At 39.3% G+C, this 14787-nt stretch overlaps 1 long non-coding RNA gene across 1 annotated transcript in view; it reads right to left on the bottom strand.

Annotated features, from left to right (window-relative positions):
* Positions 1-216: 216 nt before the first annotated feature.
* LOC129144204 (uncharacterized) overlaps positions 217-14787 on the bottom strand; it is a 55975-nt gene continuing 41404 nt past the window's right edge. Inside the window, exon 3 of the long non-coding RNA XR_010157869.1 lies at positions 217-826. This is a non-coding gene — a long non-coding RNA (uncharacterized LOC129144204). The remainder of the gene's footprint in view (positions 827-14787) is intronic.

Genomic DNA, 14787 nt, shown 5'->3' with positions numbered 1-14787 from the left:
TCACCTCCTCCCTCCCTTCTCCCAGCACTTTGCCTATCAGGATATACTGTGGCAAATTGAAGCGAAGGTATAGCCAGTAAATCATTTTTCTTTACAATGTGACTGATTCCACTGTGCCAAGAGAAGCACGACATCTTAAAGCATAGGTGACAGTTGGTGAACCCAGTGGCATTAACTTCATGCCCAGGAATCTGAATTTGCTGTTTTTTTTTTTTTAAATACAGAAAACACACTTGAAATATATGTGTCTGGCAGGGGGGTAAGATTGGCATTAAGGTAAACAACTAGCAAATTGTTCGTAGCAATGAACTGGTGCAGTGCCTTTTCATTCCAAAACTGTAGAAATTAGAGACTGTTCACCAGATGTTGTTTAAAAAAAATAGATTTTTTCAAACTAATTTAACTAGTAAATTGCTAAGAGGTATATTCTGGTAAGTCCTCTTTTAGTTGAAAATGACTGTGTCTTGTTAAATGTTTATTGAATAGTGTAATTATATTGCTTTTGCTGTTAAATGATATTGACATTCTTGAATAAGAAAGATTTTTATTCAGGCAAGATGAAATGTGAACATCTGGCAGCAGCCTTATGTGGAACGTTGAAACAAACAAACAAAAATCTTGACCAGCATGTTCCTTTTTTTTCTTTTCCCCTTTCCCAAGTTTTCTGGATGTGACTCACATCAGAATATACTTAAACATGAGGACCCTGTCACTTACCATAGAAATGTTCAAAGTAAATGCTTAGCAAACCGGTGGCTGCCGAAGATGAGGTCAATTCACCCGTGAAACAACTGTTTCTCAAACAATGAGCCAGCTGCTTGGTTCACTTCGAATTATTGTGAGAGTAAAAAGAAAAAAAATAATTTTTAAAATACGTGTAATATAATGGCCATTTGTCATAATATTACGAGAAGCTTAATATTTTATATAAAGAATTTATTTAGCCTCTAAGACACCACAAATGGGTAAGAAATTAATACCTAGGTGATATTGTTCTGCTTGCTAAGGGGCTTTTTCTCTACACAGAATGTCTTAGTTTTAGGAATCTCTTGATTTTATCCACTAGATGACTGACCCTCACAAAGTGACTGTGACTAGGTCACAGGAAGAGGCTCAGCAGAGTGGCTGGCTCTCCACGTTCCAGCACGTTTCTTTCTTCTCTTTCCCATTTCCCAATGTGTAATGGAGCACAGAAGAAACTTGGCTCTCCTGCACCCTGAGAACTCTTTATTAATTTAACGGCAAGATTTTGATTCATAGGGAAAAAGAAGTTGCCTATAACCCCGAGTGTTTCCCAAAGAATCTTCTATGCAGAACTTTTGTTCTTTTAGGTATTCCTGTCAAAAAATAGATTTAGACATCAGAGCAAGTAAAATATAATCAAATGCAAATGTCTAACACCAGCTGTATCTACACAGCAAAGCAACAGTTGTCAGGCCAGTTCCCTTCACCCAAGCCCAGCTCTGAAGGCTTTCGTTCCTCTGAAATATCCAGAGTGGTTATCAAGAACGTCCCCAGTTGGCCAATTTCTCGGCTTCCTGTTTGCTTTAGTGGCTTCCTCCCATACAACTATGGCGTGACAAGACATGACCAGAGGTCTCACTCCTGCTTTTCCGCTCATCCACACAAAGGCTCTTCTAGTTTGTCAGGAAGGCCCTGGGCAAGAGGGGAGATCCAAATTCTATAGTCCCTGAACAGGTTCTGAATTTAAACTATCTCCACTGTCTATTAAAATAGCCTGGGAATCTCCACGGTCTTTAAAATAGGCCTGGAAAGATGAAGAGAATTGATAGGGACATTCAAATTGGGGAATAGCATATGAACACAAGTGTTGCTGTTCACAGGGTGGTGAAAAACGAGTGGCTGAAGCCAGTCAGAGCAGGAGTTGTGTTCAGTCTTGAACACTGTGTAGGTGGAGGGTGGAAGTACGTAACATAAGAGAACCACGTGTATAATGGCTTACATTGACCTGGTGAGTGAAGACTACTGCAAGAAGCTTGGCATGGCTGAAGCACAAATTTTGGATAAGAAGAGATTTAACCAGCAATAAAGAAATTAAGTAGGCAGGAGTCAGGTAATCAAGTCCCTGGCAGGCTGTGAAATTTGAATTTAATCCAAGAGGCAATGGTACTTTTGACAAGGGTATAATATGATCAGCTTTGTGTTTTAGAACGATCACCCTTATAATTTTAGAAGAATGGATTGGAGGGATAATAACATAAGGATGAAGAAACAACATGGATAGGAGAAATTCTGCAAAGTTAGCATACACAGGCCTCCTTGTTTGATAGAATGGGGATGGTGATGGAGAGCACCTTTGTGGTTTCAGTCACTGACTCCGTGAAGATGCTAGTCTTTTAAACTGGAGGAAGAAGATGGAGCTTGGTTTGAGATATGATACCCCAGAGTTTCTTATGAAGCTGTATAGCAGAATCCCCAGTGGAATTCATGAAGGATAACTACAGAAAGACAGAGAGAAAAAGAGAGAGAGAGAGAATGTATAATGTATATATACACATATATATGCATATATATATAAATTATTTGATTAAAATAACACATGTTCATTTTAGAAAATTGATATGCAGCTGGACTGGCTATTATAGATTCAGTAGTTAAATATCTTAAGTAATAATCACCAGCTAGCTCATATGTGGAGCATACATTTCAAAGTTAGTATATAATAAAATGCATTTAAAAGTAGAACTGAACTGTATTGATGACGTAGTTTGACTATCATGAACTAAGGATGACCTTAAAAAGCCAAGTTACCACAAGAAAGAATAGCTCAATATTAACTATGCCAAAATCTAAATTACATTCAAATGGGAGACACTAAGTAACACAGAGTTAAGCCAGGTTAACTCTTTAACTTCATGGAAATATCTCTGCAGCTAGCTCCTCTTGGCAGGCCCATTACAAAAGAGCTGCACAAGAGACAGATCCTCAGGTTCATCCACAGTTAAGGCAACTAACTCTACCCCTAGGATTTTCCATTTTCTCCGCATGGAATTCCAGGATCTCAAATAATAATTGCTCAAATACATGAGCAAATCAAAAACTCTCTTTAGGAAAAAAAAGTTGACTTTCTTTTTTTTTTTTCTCTATAACTTCCATTGGGAAGTGAAGTGGAACATCCTTGGGACAAGAATAAAAGTCAGGACCTGCCATTTTCTAACTCTGAGGTTCAGTGGTACATGTGCAGGTTTCTTACATAGGTAAATTGCATGTTATGAGGTTTGGTATTCAGATTTAATTAATTCATCACCCAGGTAAGAGGCATAGTACCCAATAGGTAGCTTTTTAATCCTCAACCTCCTCCCACCCTTTACCCTCAAGTAGGCCCTGGTGTCTGTTGTAGGATCTGCCGTTTTCATAAAAGATCATAAACTTTAAGATTCCTATATTAGTATCTGATGTCCATGGAAACTCCTCTCTCTCGCGCACATAGAATATATGCACCCCAGGCACCTCAGAAAACTGCTCAATGTTTTCTTTGTTTAATGAGGTGTAACTTACATAAAATGCACACACCTAGACCTGCATCACTATTTGAACTCTTACATGTGTATACACCTGTGCAATCACCAAGGCAAGACAGAGAACATTTTCAACATCCAAAAATATTCCCCATGTATTTACCCAGTAACCACTGACCTGGACGCTACAGATAAACACTGTTCTGACCTCTGTTGCCACAGAGTTGCTTTGCCTGTTCTTGAAATATAAGTGGAATCACACAGTATCTTTTTTATCTGGCTTCTTCTGTTCAACACATTGTTTCTGAGATTCATCCATGTTGTTGCATGTGTCAGTAGCTTGTCCCTTCTTATTGTGCGGTATTCCATCATATAAATATACCACAGTTCATGAATTCATCTTCCTTTGATGGACATCTGAGCTGCTTCCAGTTTCTGGCTCTATGAAAAAGCTGCTGTAAACATTCTGGTGCATATCTTTTGGTAGACATAAGCACTTCTTTTGCTTGGATATTACCTACAATGGGTATGTGTATGTGTAGCTTTGGATGTACTGTAAGACAATTTTCTAAAGTGGCTGCACAAATTTATGCTTCCACCAGCAGAAAATTTCATCGTGACTTACACACCATCTCTCTCTATACTACTGTGGACAGAATTAATATTATATTGGAATAATATATAAACCATGCCAACTTCTCATTCTGCTAGGTCATTAAGTGCAGACCTTGTTTCAAGCTAAAGCACCAGAAATGCTTGCCTTTATTATACTATTTTTGATGCTCCAAAGAATATCTCATTGTATTTTCTTAAAAATCCATATATGAAATAGACATAAGAAGTGTGAGAATTTCTCATTGTTACGACAGACAGCTGAAGGATCCTTCAGCTTACTCAAAACTAAAGACAGTTGGATTTGGTCATTTAAACACATTTTAATTTTTTTATTTATACATAATATACATATTTATGGGGCACATGTAATAGTTTGATATATGCATATAATGTGCAGTGATCAGACCTTGGTATTTAGGATACCCATCACCTCAAACATTTATCATTTATTTGAGTTGGCAGCATTTAAAATCTTCTCGACATTTTAAACATATAGCCAACCTCAAAAGTAAGAATTTTAAAAATCCTTTGTGCCCTAAATTAAAAAGGACATTAAAATTAGAGTACAATATTGGAATTGACATCAAATAATCTATGCAAATATTATAATAAATGCCCAAAGTAGAGAAGCCTACACACTCACTTGAGAATCAAGAGTCAAATGTTCACATAGATGCCGCCAATTGATCTTGTCCCGAGGTAAACTACTTATCTTGTGGATTTTCAAACTTAGTGAATTTCATTCACCCAATTACTCAAGCCAGATTCAGGGATTGGCAAACTTTTTCTGTAAAGACTCATACAGTAAACAGTTGAGGCTCTGCAGGCCAGATGGTCTCTGTCACTCAACTCTGCCTCTTGCAGTGCAAAAGCAACCACAGACAATGCATAAATGAACAGCCATGGCTGTATTCCAATAAAACTTTATTCATAAAAACAGGCAGCAGATCAGATTTGCACCAAGGGTTATGGTTTGCTCACCCCTGCTAATTAGGGAATCTAGGCTCCTCCAACTTATTTAATTCTTATTAAAAGTTGCACTATAACCAGTTCCCTCTTCTAATGCGTTAACTACTCAAATTTATTATATTTCTGAGTCTTTCCTGTTATTGTGTATACTTCATTCACTTTCAGCCGTTGCATAATATTGTGATGTGTCAACATTTTTTAAAAACCTGTTTATCCATTTTATCGTCAATAAATATTTGGGCTGTTTCTACTTTGGGACTTCAATTTCCTCATCTATAGAATATAATACTATCTACTTTATATGTTTTTATGGATTAAATAAGACAATACATGTCAACTGCTTGAAAATGTGTCTGACACATGATACATCCAATAAAAAGTTTGCTATGATTGCTGTATTATAGTTATGTATGGATGCCCCGCTCCTACTGTACTGCTATTTAACTGAGTTTGAAGGTCATGTTCCTTCACTTTCTTATTCGCAGGACCTACTATAGTCACTCAGTGAATGGTTATTAAATGTTGAAAATGAATGAAAAATTTAGGAGAAAATTAAATATTATCCTTATTTAACACACACATGCTAAGGAATTCCAACCAAAATCTCAACAGGGCTTCTGTGGAATTTGATAAAATAATTCTTAAATTTATATAACATAATGAAAGACCAAAAACAGATAAAATACTTCTAATGAGGAAACTGAAGAAAGTGGAGGGGTATACCCCATCAGACATCAAGAATAAATATAAAGCTACTGAAATTAAGAAAACGTAGAATAGAGATATAAACGTTGAAAAAAAATAACAGAAAAGAGAGCCTGAAAGAGGTTTCTGCATTTGATGAACTATGATAGTTGTTGGAGATGGCATTAAAAATCAGCCAGTGGGAAAATTGGGGGCTAATTAATAAATGGTGCTGGGGCAATTAATTATCAGTATGAAAAAAATAACATTGGATCCCTACATCACACCATAAACAAAAATCAAAGGCATAAATATATGAAACAATTCTCTAAAATTTTTAGAACTATAAATATAGAACTTAATATATGCTAAAATTAAACATTTCTATTAATCAAACGGCACTCCTTAAAAGGGAAATTATGTTGGTAAACTAGGAGAAATTATTTGCAATCCATACAGGCATACCTTTTTTTATTGTGTTTCACTATATTGTGCTTTGCAGATACTGCTTTTATTTTTAAAAATTGAAGGTCTGTGGCAATGCTGCATCCAGAAAGTCTACCAGCGCCATTTTTCCAGCAGCATGGGCTCACCTTGTGTCCTTCTGTCACATTTTGGTAATTCACACAGTGGTTCAAACTTTTAAATTATTATCATTTCTGTTATGGTAATCTGTGATCAGTGACAGTTTTTGTTACTATTGTAATGGTGCCACAGACTGAGCCCATATAAGAAGGTGAACTTAATTGATAAATGTTGTGTGTGTTCTAACAGCTCCATCAGCTGGCTTTCCCCATCTCCTGCCCTCTCCTCAGGCCTCCCTATTCTCTGAGACATAATAATATTGAAAGTAGGCCAATTCATAACCCTACAATGGCCTCTAAGTGCTCAAGTGAAAGGAAGAGTCATCTCTCATTTTAAATCAAAAGCTAGAAATAATTAAGCTTATTGAGGAAGGCATGTCAAATGATGAGATAGCCTAAAGCTAGGCCTCTTATGGCAAAAAATTAGCCAAGTTCTGAATGCAAAGGAAAAGTTCTTGAAGAAAATTAAAAATGCTACTCCAGTGAACATTTAAATGATAACAAAGTAAGACAACCCTATTGCTGATATGGAGAAAGTGTGAGTAGTCTAGGTAGACCAGACCACAACAAACCAGCTACAACATTCTCTTAGGCGAAAGCCTAATCCAGAACACAGCTTTAACTCTCTTCAATCTTTTGAAGACCGAGAGGAGCTGCAGAAAAAAAGGTTGAAGCTAGCAGAGGTTGGTTCATGAGGTTTACGGAAAGAAGTCGTTTCTAGAAAGTACAATTACAAATAAGGCAGCAAGCGCTTTGCAGAAGCTGCAGCAGGTTATCCGGAAGATCTAGCTAAGATCACTGATGAATGTGGCTATGCGAAACAACACACTCGGAAGATCTAGCTAAGATCACTGATGAATGTGGCTATGCGAAACAACACACTCGGAAGATCTAGCTAAGATCACTGATGAATGTGGCTATGCGAAACAACACACTCGGAAGATCTAGCTAAGATCACTGATGAATGTGGCTACGCGAAACAACACATTTTCAGTGTAGGTGAACCAGGCTTCCCAGGACTTTCACAGTTAGAGAGAAGAAGTCAACATCTGCTTCAAAGCTTCAAAAGACAGGCTGACTCTCCTGTTAGAGGCCAATGTATCCAGTGACTTTCAGTTGAAGCCAGTGATTATTTACTATTCTGAAAATCCTAGAATGCTTAAGAATTATATTAAAACTACTCTGTCTGTGCTTTATAAATGGAAAAACAAAGCCAGGTGACAGCATATTTGTTTACAGCATGGTTTACAGAATATTTTAATCCCCCTTTTGAGAGTAACTGCTCAGAAAAAAATATTTCTTTTAAAATATTACCACTCTTTAATAGGGCACCTAATCACCCAAGAGTTCTGATGGAGATATACAAGAATATGAATGTTGTTTCTACACCTGCTAACACAATATCCATTTTGCAGTCCATGTATCAAGTAGTAATCTCAACTTTCAAGTCCTACAATCTCAGAAACACATTTTATAAAGGCTATAGCTGCCACAGACAGTAATTCTCCTAATGGATTCGGTCAGGCAAAGTGAATTGAAATCCTGGAAAGGATTCACTGTTCTGAATGCCATTAAAAACATCTGTGATTCATGGGAGGAGGTCAGAATGTCAACATTAACAGGAATTTGGAAGAAGCTGATTCCAGCCACTATGGATGACTTTGAAGGGTTCAAGACTTCAGTAGAAAAAGGAACTGCAGATGTGATGGAAATAGCAAGAGAACTAGAATTAGAAGTGGAGCCTGGAGACGTGACTGAATTGCTGCAATCTCGCGATCAAACTTGAATGGATGAAGAGTTGCTTCTTATGGAGGAACAAAGAACATGGTTCCTTGAGGTGAAATCTACTTCCGGAGAAGATGTTCTGAACATTGTTGAAAGGACAACAAAGGATTTAGAATATTAAATCAACTTAGTTGATAAGGCAACAGCAGGGTTGGTGAGGATTGACTCCAATTTTGAAAGTTCTATTGTGGCTAAAGTGCTGTCAAACAGCATCACATGCTACAGAGAAATCTTTTATGAAAGGAAGAGTTGGCCGGGAGCGGTGGCTCACGCCTGTAATCCCAGCACTTTGGGAGGCCGAGGTGAGTGGATCATCTCAGGTCAGGAGTTTGAGACCAGCCTGGCCAACATGGTGAAACCCCATCTCTGCTAAAAAAAAAAAAAAAAAAAAAAAAAAAAGACTACAAAAAATTAGCTGAGTGTGGTGGCATGTGCCTGTAATCCCAACTACTCAGGAGGCTGAGGCAGGAGAATTGCTCGGACCCAGGAGGCAGAGTTTGCAGTGAGCCAAGACTGTGCCACTGCCCTCTTGCCTACGGGACAGAGTGAGACTCCGTCTCAAATAAATACATAAATAAATGAAGGAAGAGTCAATTGATACAGCAAACTTTATTGTTATCCTATTTTTAGAAATTACCACAGGCCAAGCCTTCAGCAACCACCACCCTGATTGGTCAGCAGCCATCAACATTGAGGCGAAACCCTTCACCAGCAAAAAAATTATGACTTGCTGAAGGCTCAAATGATTGTTAGCATTTTTAGGAATAATTGCAGTATGTGTGTGTATATATATAATATATATATTTATGTATAAATATATAATATCTAAAATACCACATATATTTTTATATCTATACACATTTTTATATATACAGCATTGAAACATATGCTATTTCACACCTAATAGACTACAGTATAGTGTAAACATAACTTTTCTAGGCACTGAGAAACCCCAAAATTCTCAGTTGTATTGTGAGATTTGCTTTATTGTGGTGGTCTGGAACCGAACCTGCAATATCAACGTATGCTTGTAAAACTGACAAATGATTCATATCTGGATATGAAGAAACTCTAAAAATGAAGATGAGGACAAATGACCCATTAGAATTATGAGTAAAAGATTAAAACAGGTGCTCCACAGAGGAAGAAATACATATGGCAGTGCCCTCAGCCTCAGTAATCATGGGAGTGTAAATTAGGACCACAGTAAAAGGCAAAACCTGGCAAGAGTTAAGAAATCTGGGCTGGGTGAGGTGGCTTACGCCTGTAATCTCACACTTTGGGAGGCCGAGGCAGGTGTATCACCTGAGGTTAGGAGTTTGAGACTAGCCTGGCCAACACGGTGAAACCCCGTCTCTACTAAAAATACAAAAATTAGCCAGGTGTGGTGGCGGGCACCTGTAATCTCAGCTACTGGGAAGGCCAAGGCAGGAGAATCATTTGAACTCAAGAGGCGGAGGTTGCAGTGAGCTAAGATTGCGCCATTGCACTCCAGCCTGGGGGACAAGAGCGAAACTCCATCTCAAAAAAAGAAAGAGTGAAAGAAAGAAAAGAAAGAAAGAAAGAGAAAAAGAAAGAAAGGGAAAAAAGGAAGGAAGGAAAGGAAAGAAAGAAAGAGAAGGAAGGAAGGAAGGAAGGGAAAAAGGAAGGAGAAAAGGAAAAGAAAGAAAGAGAAAGAAAGAAAGATCTGACAATATAAAATGTTGCAGAGAAGGGGACCAATGGGAACTCTTACAGACTGCCAGTGGAAGTGAAAGCCACTTTGGAAACCAATTTAGCATCATCTTATAAAATTTAACATTTACCCAATGACTACCTATATGCCATAGATAAAGTCTCACACATGTGTACCATGAGGCATGTAGAAGAATGTTTATAGCAATGCTGTTCAGAAGAGCAAAAAACTAAAAACAGCCCAAATATCCAATGGTAGGAAAATTGGTACATTGATTTTCTTTCTATTTAGACAATGGACTACCGTACAACAGTTTAAAATAAATTAATTCTACATGACATGGAAGACTCATAGAAATATAATATTGAGTGTAAAAAGAAAGTCTCAGACAACTTAAAATTATAATTATCAAGCCCAAAAAAGTTGAACAATATATTGTTTAGAAATGTAGACAAACAAGATTATATTTTTAAGGTAAGAAGATGATAAAAATTTAAAAATTGAGATAGTATTCACTTCTGGCACCTAAGAGGCATGCGTGGGGAAATGCCAGTTAGTGGAAACACTGTTGGTTTCTGTGTGGCTTTATATTCTACCGCTATGCATCAGTTTCCACATGTGTTACATATATTCTTTAATATCAAATATCATATAAAATTATAATTTAAAAATTAAAGAATGAATGAACCAATCTCGTTGGTGGGATGCCAGGCAAGATACTATTATTTGTATCATACAGAGCTTAATCTCCTGCTCAGGCTTGGGAGGGAAAAGCAACACATTCACCAGCATAATGGGGAATAGATAATTCCCTCTGGGAATGTCTTGGAGTGACCAGATTTTCTCCAGGGAAAACCAGGCTTCATTTCAGGTATGGAAGTAAGAAAAATTGTTTTAAAAAATATTCAGAATATAGAGGAGTTCACTCAAAATTAAACAAGAAATTCACAAAAGTAATCAAACTTCTATTTAGATAAGGAATTATAACCACATGCGAAAGCCCAAATTATAGATGCAAAAAAACCATGCGTTTCCCTTGCTTCCGTATAGTTGTGATAATATGCTCTTCTCTTTAACCTGGTCTCCACTTGCTGATAAGGAAGTAAATATTTTATTAGATCATTTCTTTGCTAATTACAATTTTAAATCATTACAAACTTTAGTTGACAGTCCTGCAGCTTATCAAATGAACTGTAATCAAATGCAGTAATTAATATACTTCTGCCAGAACTTCAAACCCAATGAAAGAATTGTGTAAATCAACTCACTTTTCTAAGCTTAAGTGTAGAAAGAATGTTCCTATCCGCTAAGTTTCATGAGCTGGAGATACATTTATAAGTACAAAGGTACTAAAGTTTTAATATGACGTGAAAATTGACATAGAATTTTTCCCACTAGAAACTTCCTAGGCTCTTTCTAATATGTCCTATCAGGAAAAACAAATAATTGTCTTGCTTCGATGCTGTCACGAAATTGGCACTAGAAAGAAACATGTGACTTTTAAAGCGATTTGGTCTCAGCAGCACCTAAATTCTCCTTGCTCTCATTCCCCTTGCCACATTGTAGCATCTTTAAAAGATCTCTTGTTTTTCCCCGTTATAGAACAAGAACATTCCTCTAATGGTGATGCCCTGAAGCCCACTGTTTCCCTCATCATGAATTATTGAAGTCATGTGGCCTGAAAAAGTGCACACTGGGTAAGAAGCAGCCAAAGCTATGACAAGGTTTTCTTTTCAGAACTGGTTATTATGCTTAAAGCATGTGATTGAAAATCTAATATAAGATAGGGTAAACTGAACGTTCACAGAAACCACTCCTGGTACACCACCATTAAAAGAGAAGACGTAGGAAGATCTAGTACAATGCGTGACTGAGCTGGCAGAAGGGAAGGGAGCTCCGAACAGAAAGTCCTTATCCCAGGAAGTAAGCAGGTGTTCACCAGGGCCGGGCTGTGCCTGGCAGCCTATGCCCAATCCTGGTGGCCGAGCTCCTGGATTGTAAGGGACCACCCCCCAGAAGAGAAGAGGCAAAACTGGGACCTGAACAGGCTGGATTAGATCAGAGCATGGACATATCTACTGGGGAGCAGTGGCTCCTTCGAGTTAGGCGGAAACACAGGGGTGGAGAAGGTGGAGAAACAAACCGGAGCCTCCCATGCTCCTCGTGCCGTGTTACTGTTCAGTTGCGTGGTGGGTACACGGGGCGTATTCTTTCCATGACATTTTTTAGTGTAATATGAAACAACTTTGCAGACGTCAAACCCATGTCAAAATATCAAGGGCAATTTCAATTCAGAAAACAATTTTTGTTGCCCATAAAAAGCACAGCTGGGCCGGGCGCGGTGGCTCACGCCTGTAATCCCAGCACTTTGGGAGGCGGAGGCGGGTGGATCACGAGGTCAGGAGATCGAGACCATCCTGGCTAACACGGTGAAACCCCTTCTCTACTAAACATACAAAAAATTATCCGGGCGTGGTGGCGGGCGCCTGTAGTCCCAGCTACTCGGGAGGCTGAGGCAGGAGAATGGTGTGAACCCGGGAGGCGGAGCTTGCAGTGAGCAGAGATCGCGCCACTGCACTCCAGCCTGGGTGACGGAGCAAGACTCCATCCAAAAAAAAAAACAAAAAACAAAAAAAACCACAGCTAATATGTTTTGTTTTGATTTTGAGACGGAGTCTCCATCTGTCGCCCAGGCTGGAGTGCAGTAGCCCGATCTCAGCTCACTGCAAGCTCCGCCTCCCGGATTCAAGCCATTCTCTGCCTCAGCCTCCTGAGTAGCTGGGACTACAGGTGCCCGCCACCACGCCTGGCTAATTTTTTGTATTTTTTTTTTTTTAGTAGAGACGGGGTTTCGCCATGTTGGTCAGGCTGGTTTTGACCTGCTGACCTCAGGTGATCCACCCACCTCAGCCTCCCATAGTGCTGGGATTACAGGCATGAGCCATCACGCCCGGCCAGCTAATACGTTAAAATATCTGTACATCTTATTTCATTGCAGGGGACATGCTTTAATGTCAGTTTCATAATCATCCTCCTCCTGTGCCTCATCATTACTTGAAAAAATCAGAGAAAATGCTGAGCCATGGCTCGTTCGATTAGCTAAAGCTCCAGTGTCACGACACGCATTGCTTTGCTGTCAGTTTCTAACAGATGACCCTCTCATCATCAGGACTAGTTGGGAATAATTTGCAAGCTTTCAAAAATCAAATTCATATGTCCCATGCAAACAGTGATCAAAAGTTTTATTTTAATTTTCCAATCTTTGGAAAACAATTCCAATCCCAGCACTTTGGGAGGTCGAGGCAGGTGGATCATGAGGTCAGGAGTTCGAGACCAGCCTAGCCAACATGGTGAAACCCCGTCTCTACTAAAAATATAAAAAATTAGCCAGGCGTGGTGGCGGGTGCCTGTAGTTCCAGCTACTTGAGAGACTGAGGCAGGAGAATTGCTTGAGCCCAGGAGGCAGAGGTTGCAGTGAGCCAAGATCTCATCATTGTACTCCAGCCTGGGTGACAAGAGCAAAACTCTGTCAAAAAAAAAAAAAAAAAAAAAAAATCCAAAGAAATGCAAAATATTTTAAGCAATAGCCTCTTAGCAGACTATGTGTTCAGCTTCCCAAAGGACAACTCTGAAAGCCCGATATTCATTAGAATATCAGAAATCTTGTGGTATGTTTCTAAAGAATTGGTTTCAAGTTGTTATACCCAAGTGGTGCTTTATTCATGAAAAACTGTCTCTGACAATCCACAAACTAGTTAGAGAAAATGCCAGCTATTAAAATATTAAGTTAATTCTTTTTGAGTATTTGAAGAAACAAAAAAAAGTGCCATTTGCAATTTTAATTAGATTATTGTAAAATACAATCTGTAGCCCTGAGACCTAGCATCCCAGGGTGTAATCTAAACTCAGAGCCCACCCCACTCCCCAGCAGCTGTATTCTTAAAGGGAGACCTCCAACCCAGTTTCTTCGGCTTCTTGGTTCTTCCCAAACAACATCAGGCATAGTCCACCTCGGGACATTTGTACCTGTTGTTCCTTTTGCCTGAATCACCCTTCAGCCTGGTACCCACAGGGCTTAATGGCTCATCCGCTCGGCTGTTTAGCTCTTTTGCAAACTGTCTTCTGTTTTCTGTGAGCCATCCCTGCTGTGCTGTTCACCACTGGACCCCTTCCTCCAGGATTCTCAATACCCCATTCCTTCTTTATTTCTCCGTACTAGCGGTCACATCTATATACTGTACTTTTGCAGATGTTTTTATTTTCTCTCTCTTTCTCATTGTAAGGTAAGCCATGTGGGTGCAGGGATTTCGTGATTTTGGTCACACTGTGTGTTCATGTCCAGCCCCTCGGAAGTGCACCTGGTGTGTGTCAATCTGCACTAAGTGTACTTGAATGAATGAGTGAAAGGAGGCTGCCTATGCCTACCTATCTCAAACAATTATAATGGGGACGCTTACAGGTAAGAATCCTTGAAAGTGAGCCCAGCCTTCCAGTCACCTTGGTTATGAGGGTCTACCAGCACGGTGACGGCCGCATCCCCAGCCACCCCCTGGCTTCCCGGCTGCGCGGTCCAATCAGAATTAGACAGCAGGGCACACTTGCGCAAAGAGTTTCTCCTTTTGCCCACTCTCTGAATCAAACAAGCATTATAGAAACATCCCTTATTCCTATAGATCTTGCCAAAACCACCCAAAGGATGTTTCAACACCAACTCTCCGAAGAAGAAGGCTTTCTTCATACAGCTGTCTTTCTCAGGTTGCTTTCCATGTGTGTTTTTCTCTCCCCATGTAAAATGCTTAAGCCTTCAAGTTCTGTGCATTTCGTCTGATGAGAGATTTAATTACTGGTATTTTGAGTGGTGCATGTTCACTACAGGAACGATGAAAGGCGCCTGGAATCCTCACTGAGAGCTGTGAGCAGGCAGTGGTGATGATGGAAGTGAGCGGCACTGGGGGCTGCGTGCAGCGGCACCCGTCACCCAGGCAGGAGACCCCAA

Source organism: Pan troglodytes, chromosome 5 (assembly GCF_028858775.2).
Source record: "Pan troglodytes isolate AG18354 chromosome 5, NHGRI_mPanTro3-v2.0_pri, whole genome shotgun sequence".
Lineage (NCBI taxonomy): Eukaryota > Metazoa > Chordata > Mammalia > Primates > Hominidae > Pan > Pan troglodytes.
This window is presented reverse-complemented; position numbering and strand designations above follow the sequence as displayed.